This window comes from Neopsephotus bourkii, unplaced genomic scaffold (assembly GCF_033783945.1).
Source record: "Neopsephotus bourkii isolate Nb327-2 ecotype Australia unplaced genomic scaffold, CSIRO-AGI_Nbou_v1 NB_1814, whole genome shotgun sequence".
Lineage (NCBI taxonomy): Eukaryota > Metazoa > Chordata > Aves > Psittaciformes > Psittacidae > Neopsephotus > Neopsephotus bourkii.
In genome coordinates this window covers 708,342-715,097 of record NW_026902287.1, presented here as the reverse complement: position 1 = coordinate 715,097, position 6,756 = coordinate 708,342, and positions in this window count along the sequence as shown.

The window sequence follows — 6,756 nt, the reverse complement described above, 5'->3', positions numbered from 1 at the left end:
TACCATCCTCACGTGACAGAAGTTTTTCCTAGTGCCTAATGGGGATTTCCTATATTCCAGCATGTGCCTATTACCTCTCATCCTGTTGCTTTGCATCTCTGAGCAGAGAATGGCTTTCTCTTCTCTATACCCTCCCACCAGGCAGTTGCAACAGCAGTGAATACTTCCCTTCCTCAACCCATTGCCCTCCACCTTGCCCTCCTTGTGCTCCAATTCCAGCCATCAGAGGGACCCTCCACTGAGCTTACTCCTACATGTCAGCACTTGTCCTCTGCTGGGAGCCCAAACCAGGGAACAGTACACCAGTGTGGTCTCACAAGTGCTGAGCATCTGTGAAGGATTCCTTCCCCGTGCTGGTGCAGCCCTGGGTGTGGGGACTGCTTTGCTGCATGAACGCACTCCCGTCTTCTGACCGTGTTGTGTCCACCAGGATCTTCTGATATTGTGCTAAGATCAGCAGAGCTGCTCCCAGCTGGTTGGCCCCAGCCTCTCCTACTACAGGGCTTTGTCCATCCAAGAGGCCCAGCATTGTACTGGGCTCTGGTCAACAGATTCTGTGAGATACCTGTCAACCAATTTCTCCAGCCTGTCCTGTTGGAACAGTAGCCCTGCATTCCAAAATTCAACATGACCCCAGGTTAGTGTCATCTTCAAACCCTGCAAGAGTGCTGTCCAACCCATCATCCACATCATTAATGAACGCATTAAACTGTAGCAGTTCCCTTGCCATACCACTCCTAACTGGCCACGAGCTGGACCTCATGCAGCCATCACCAACCTTTGAACTTAGCAGTCCAGACAGTTTTCTCTCCATTTATTTGTCTATATAGCCCGCCTATATCTCACTGGTTTGGCTTTGAGGAGTTTACAGGAAATCATGGCAAAGTCATGCAAGCACCTTCCAAAAGTCAAAGTGCAGAGCATGTGCTGCCCTCCTTTTTTCACACAGCCACTCATGTCACGATAGAAAACAGTCAAGTTGGTTGGGCAGAATTTGTCTATGGTGTGTTCTTGTCCTTTTCATGGCTGGAAGTGGCTTCCAGGAGGATTTTTGCCAGCACTTTTCCAGGGACCCAGCTGTGGCTAACCAGCCTGCAGAGCCCTGAATCTTCTTTCTTGCCCTTCTTGAGACTGCATGCAACATTTGCCTTTCTGTCGCCATCAGGAATCAAAGTAATCAAAGGTGATGTAGTTGGTTGAGCTGAAGATGCTAAAGAGCAAGGCTTGCAATGACATTGTCCAGCTCTTTCCACACCCTTGAGTGAATCACATCTGGTCCCATGGACTTGCGTGTTGCTAGCTGGCTTAATGTTTCACTCCCGTGAACGGTGCTAGTATGCTTATGGGAATGAGAGGCCAGATGACAAATATTTCCAGTGAGAAGTGAGCCTAATCCTCTGGGTGCAATAACGTATAATGGAATATTTAACCTGAAATGCTTATGATTTGGTCAAGTAACTGGTAAGCAAACTCCTCTAATGGGAGCTGAACGACTGAATAGGGTTAAAGCATCAGTGTACACAAGAGATGCTTTTTTCTTCTGAGGATTACTCAAACTAGAGATTTTGCAGGAATGTGGCTGAGGTAAGGCCTCTTGGAGTCACTTAATTTGGTGATAGCAATGTGATCTATGTATACACTGTTGGATTTACCACTTCCCCTGACAGGCCCCTATGAAAGAAATAATGAGCTTGACTTGTGAAGTTCCTTTTTTTTTTTTTTTGAAGTTGGTAGGAAGGCATCTTACTGAGTCTGGAGAAGAAAAATACATTATGCATAATATAATGTGATCCTTATCTGTTGAGATATCTTCTATTTTAGAGTACTGAAGTTTGAAAGACTAGCAAAGGCAAAATCTTGGTGCCTTGGCACATGTTGTTCCTAAATACTTGTGTTGGAAGCACATGAGTCCCAAGAGCACACATGTCTAACTATATTTTAACAGTAGGACAGATGGACAGATCAATAAAACAAGCCAGAGAGTTGTAGTCTATGGGGCGAAGTCTAGTTGGAGGCCTGTATCTAGTGGAGTGCCTCAAGGGTCGGTACTGGGACCAGTATTATTTAATATATTCATCAATGATTTAGATGAGGGAATTGAGTGTACTATCAGCAAGTTTGCTGATGACACTAAGCTGGGAGGAGTGGCCGACACGCCAGAAGGCTGTGCTGCCATCCAGAGAGACCTGGACAGGCTGGAGAGTTGGGCGGGGAATAATTTGATGAAATATAACAAGGGAAAGTGTAGAGTCCTGCATCTGGGCAGGAACAACCCCAGGTTCCAGTATAGACTGGGGAACAACCTGTTAGAGAGCAGCGTAGGGGAGAGGGACCTGGGGGTCCTGGTGGACGACAGGGTGACCATGAGCCGACACTGTGCCCTTGTGGCCAAGAAGGCCAATGGCATCCTGGGTTGTATTAGAAGGGGGGTGGTTAGTAGGTCGAGAGAGGTTCTGCTTCCCCTGTACTCAGCCCTGGTGAGACCTCATCTGGAATATTGTGTCCAGTTCTGGGCCCCTCAGTTTAAGAAGGACAGGGACCTGCTGGAGAGAGTCCAGCGCAGGGCAACTAAGATGATTAAGGGAGTGGAGCATCTCCCTTATGAGGAAAGACTGAGGGAGCTGGGTCTCTATAGTTTGGAGAAGAGGAGATTGAGGGGTGACCTTATTAGTGTATATAAATATATAAAGGGGGAGTGTCACGAGGATGGAGCCAGGCTCTTCTCAGTGGCAAACAATGATAGGACAAGGGGAAATGGGTGCAAACTGGAACACAAGAGGTTCCACTTAAACTTGAGAAGAAACTTCTTCTCAGTGAGGGTGACGGAACACTGGAACAGGCTGCCCAGGGAGGTTGTGGAGTCTCCTTCTCTGGAGACATTCAAAACCCGCCTGTACACGTTCCTGTGTAACCTTATCTAGGTGTTCCTGCTCCGGCAGGGGGATTGGACTAGATGATCTTTTGAGGTCCCTTCCAATCTCTAACATACTGTGATACTGTGATACTGTGATATGAGTCACACCTAAATAATTGTCTATTCTTTAACTCAGCTAAGGACATCTTGAACACTGAAAATTCCTGTGGTGTTCTGATTTCTTTTGTGTTATCAAGCCAAGATTTTAAAAACCTTATTTTATTTTTAGAATAAGATGTGCTATGGGTGAGACTGATGACTTGCTATTCCAGTCAACAAAACAGAAACAGAAGTTAAATTTCTTTTTACAAATGCTGCATACATTCCTGAAATTTTCCTCTTCTAACCACAGTGTTTTATTTGGCAACTAAGAAGTATGAAAAGAATGCTTATAAAGCCATTGCTTATCAATCAGGAAGTCAGTGTATCTAATTAAATTTCTTTAATAGGTACCCTAAATTCTAAAGCTAGAAGACTATCAAATATTGCCAGTAGTTTACAAGGTGAACAAAACTGTACAAATAGTGCCAGAAAACTTTATAGTAACATTAGTCACTAAAAAGGAGTAATTTCAATAGATCAAGTGTAAACAATAACAACAGCAACAATAATAACAATAATAGTACAGCCTTCATTTGGAGAAGAGGGGCATTTTTGTCACAAAAATTGCTGTGAAATGAAACTGAATTCTTCTCAGATTTGAGTACATTTCTGTTTTCATACCACATAAGACCAATGCAACCTGATTTGTTTATCCTCAGACTATCCATCAAAATGAGGATATAGTATGGTCTCCACCTTTTGGGTATGAGAAAGAAGAATTTTACAAGGATATCTAAAGCAAAGTGCAGAACTGAGTCCAAGTCTTATAACTCCCAGAACAGTGCTTAAATGATCCTTCCCAAACAAACAAGAGGAGACACACTCCTGGAAGGAGGTTGATTTTAAAATTAATGGGAACATTGCATGCCTAGGAGAAAGTGAGGCTTATCTGTGTTTTATAACACCATCCTGTACATTTGATTATATTTTTTTCTCACAGAGCTGAGGCACAAATCACTGGCAAACTAAATGCAGATTCAGTAGCCAAAAGCTCCTGAATTACTGAGTTGCTCTACCCTAACTCTCCACTTGGTTTTTATCAAACACTTTTACAGTCCTATGCAAAACTCATTTAAGTCGTCAAGCTTAAATCACACTGAATTTTTGCACCATACATTTAGATATAAGGCTTGTTCCCTTAGCTCATCTAACGTGTCTTACTTGTCTCCACTAACATGCCTCACAGATCAAAGCTACAAATGGGTTTCTCTATATAAATAAGAGCAGGCAAAATCCAGTTCTGCAGAGTGAGGGTGTTTAACAGCTATCTTCATTACGTGACTTGTGAAATCAATTATAAACTCCCTTTGATAAGAGTGGGCTAGAATGGCACCATAGGGAAAACATCTTAAATCATCAGGGTGCAAATTTATCCATTGACATAAACTGGACTGCCTTCCTTCTTGTACTCAGCTGTTTACTGTGCATTTATTGCAAAACAAACTTGTAAACAGATTGATTCATAGCTCTAATCAATGCTGGAGTTTATCATGTTTCTACATATAGAAGAAAGAACCCATCTTCACTCAGCAATCTCCTGGTTCAGTTTTGCAAGACTTACCCTTAAAAACACTCTGTTTCTCATGCAGTAAAGCTCATTTTGTGGAGTCATTGTCAAAACAATAAATGTAAATTTCTAATGTAAAATGTAGTCTGTAATTGACCTTTTTTATTATAAAGTGTTATGAGAAAAACTAATACATTTAAGCGCAGTACATCTCGTCTTTCTGAAGGTAATAATTACATTGCAGAACAGAGTCTAAGACTGAGAACCAACAAGCTCTTGCCCATGCAACAGTCACTGAGCAGTCAACACATGAAGCACATGGAGCATGAAATGGGCCATTGCCTTCTCTCTCCTACATCATTAGACTGCTGTCTTCTTGCAGTCAGAAAGGCATATATCCATTGTGAACATAACACTGCAGTTTGTAGCTGCCACCCCTTTGCTTTTTCTATATTCCTTGGCATCTTAATACATCTCCATAGTTCCTCCTTGACCATGGGAAAGGTCCATTCTTTATCTGTCTCAGTGCAGAAAAACTATTTTAATATTTTATTCTATTTGGCATCTGGAGGTAGGTGGCAAAAGATATATTAACCACTTAACGGATAGTATCTCTGGCAAGCATGCTGACTTCTCTATTGAGCATCAAACCACAAGGTATTTTAGATAACAGATATACACCTACCCATCTTCAGGTGATCAGCAACAGAAATTCTGTCTTCCCTACTAGCAAATATATAGTAATCGCCTATGTGAGATTAGGAGAGTGTGTAACTGAGGAACAAGCACAGTCTGCAGCCATGCACTGCTGCCCCACACTTAATAACTGCAGCCATTCTTGGTGGTGTTCAGGCTAAGTAGCAAGTGTGTTAGTAAAAACTAGACTGTGATACTGCTCTCCATTGACTCAGCTGTCAGTTATCTCAGCTTTGGAAAAGCTGATAATCGACACTGCGTCTCAGAGCCCCTATGCTTCTCAGGAAGGAAAATAACCTTACACAATGAAGCAATATACTGCTGTACAGACATACTTCAGAAGAGCCTCAGTCCTGCCTCTGCTGTTCCTCCCTCCAGCCTTATATGAGAACCCCACTAGGCCTGCAGCGCTGGTCTTGGGAGGTCATGGGACAGACATTTCTTTGATGCAAGCAGACAGGGAAGGGGCTTTGTACAGCTGAGCTGTGCTGCTCTTGAGAGTGGTTTTGTATTCCCCGCTATTTCATAGATTACAGGACAGCAAATACTTAAATATATGCTGCCAATCATTACTATAGTCTTCTAGAATGTCCTTGACAGTAAATGGACACTTCACTGTCTATGGGCTGTATAGAAGTTACCTATTTATACCAGAGCTTTCATGTGGTGGATATTAGTCATGCTCATCTCTGCTTTTTGGCCTGTCCATTGGCCAGCTTTTTGATTGCCTATTAGAAATTACTTACTAAGTTTTTGTTGGCTTCCTCCTTCCTTGCAAAAAGATGTTACACTCATATGCTAGCCTCAGTTGTTCGTAAGCCTCAATGCAACAAAAGTCAAAGCTGGTTGACTTCAAAAGCTTAACCCCTGCTTTCAGGCACTTCCTTTTTTCAGCTGACCATCATTGCTCCTTAGATTCAGCTGCTTTATGTCAAGCTATTTATCATTTAGTCTTTGCCAATAGATGTTGAAGTTTTGACTCCTGTCTTGAAGTCTTTCAATCCTCTGAGGCACTGGTGAACCCCTGGTGAATCCTGTGTGAACACCCACCATGAGCTCCATGAAGGCAAGCTCATCTTTGCTCTTGAAACAAAGCACAATCATAAGCCTCTTCCTTCAGAAAGAACAGGCCCATGACATGTGCTAGGATTGAAGGATCCCAGCCTTTCCCCTATCCCTGTGAAAAACAGGTGTGAGGACCCTTCAAATTGAATGCCAGCTTGGTGTGTACTTGCCAGAGCTCCCCCAAGATCTCTTAACTAGCCCTGACCAGAGCAAAATGACAATGGTAGGCAGATGCCAGATGTGCTCTGAAAACAGAGGATAGGGAAAAAAGGGGGTCTTGTAGTCCCTGTTAAAATTAGCGAAAAATAGGCCTGAACCTGTCTAGAACATATAAACTGAAGTCTATTACAGATAAACTTCCTTTTGTGAGGATATACTTCAAGTATTTTACAGATAAAATAGACTTTTACAGGGTCGTACAAATTAGACAGTCTTACAGCTTTACTGCAGAGAGTGAAGTAGCTTTTTACCC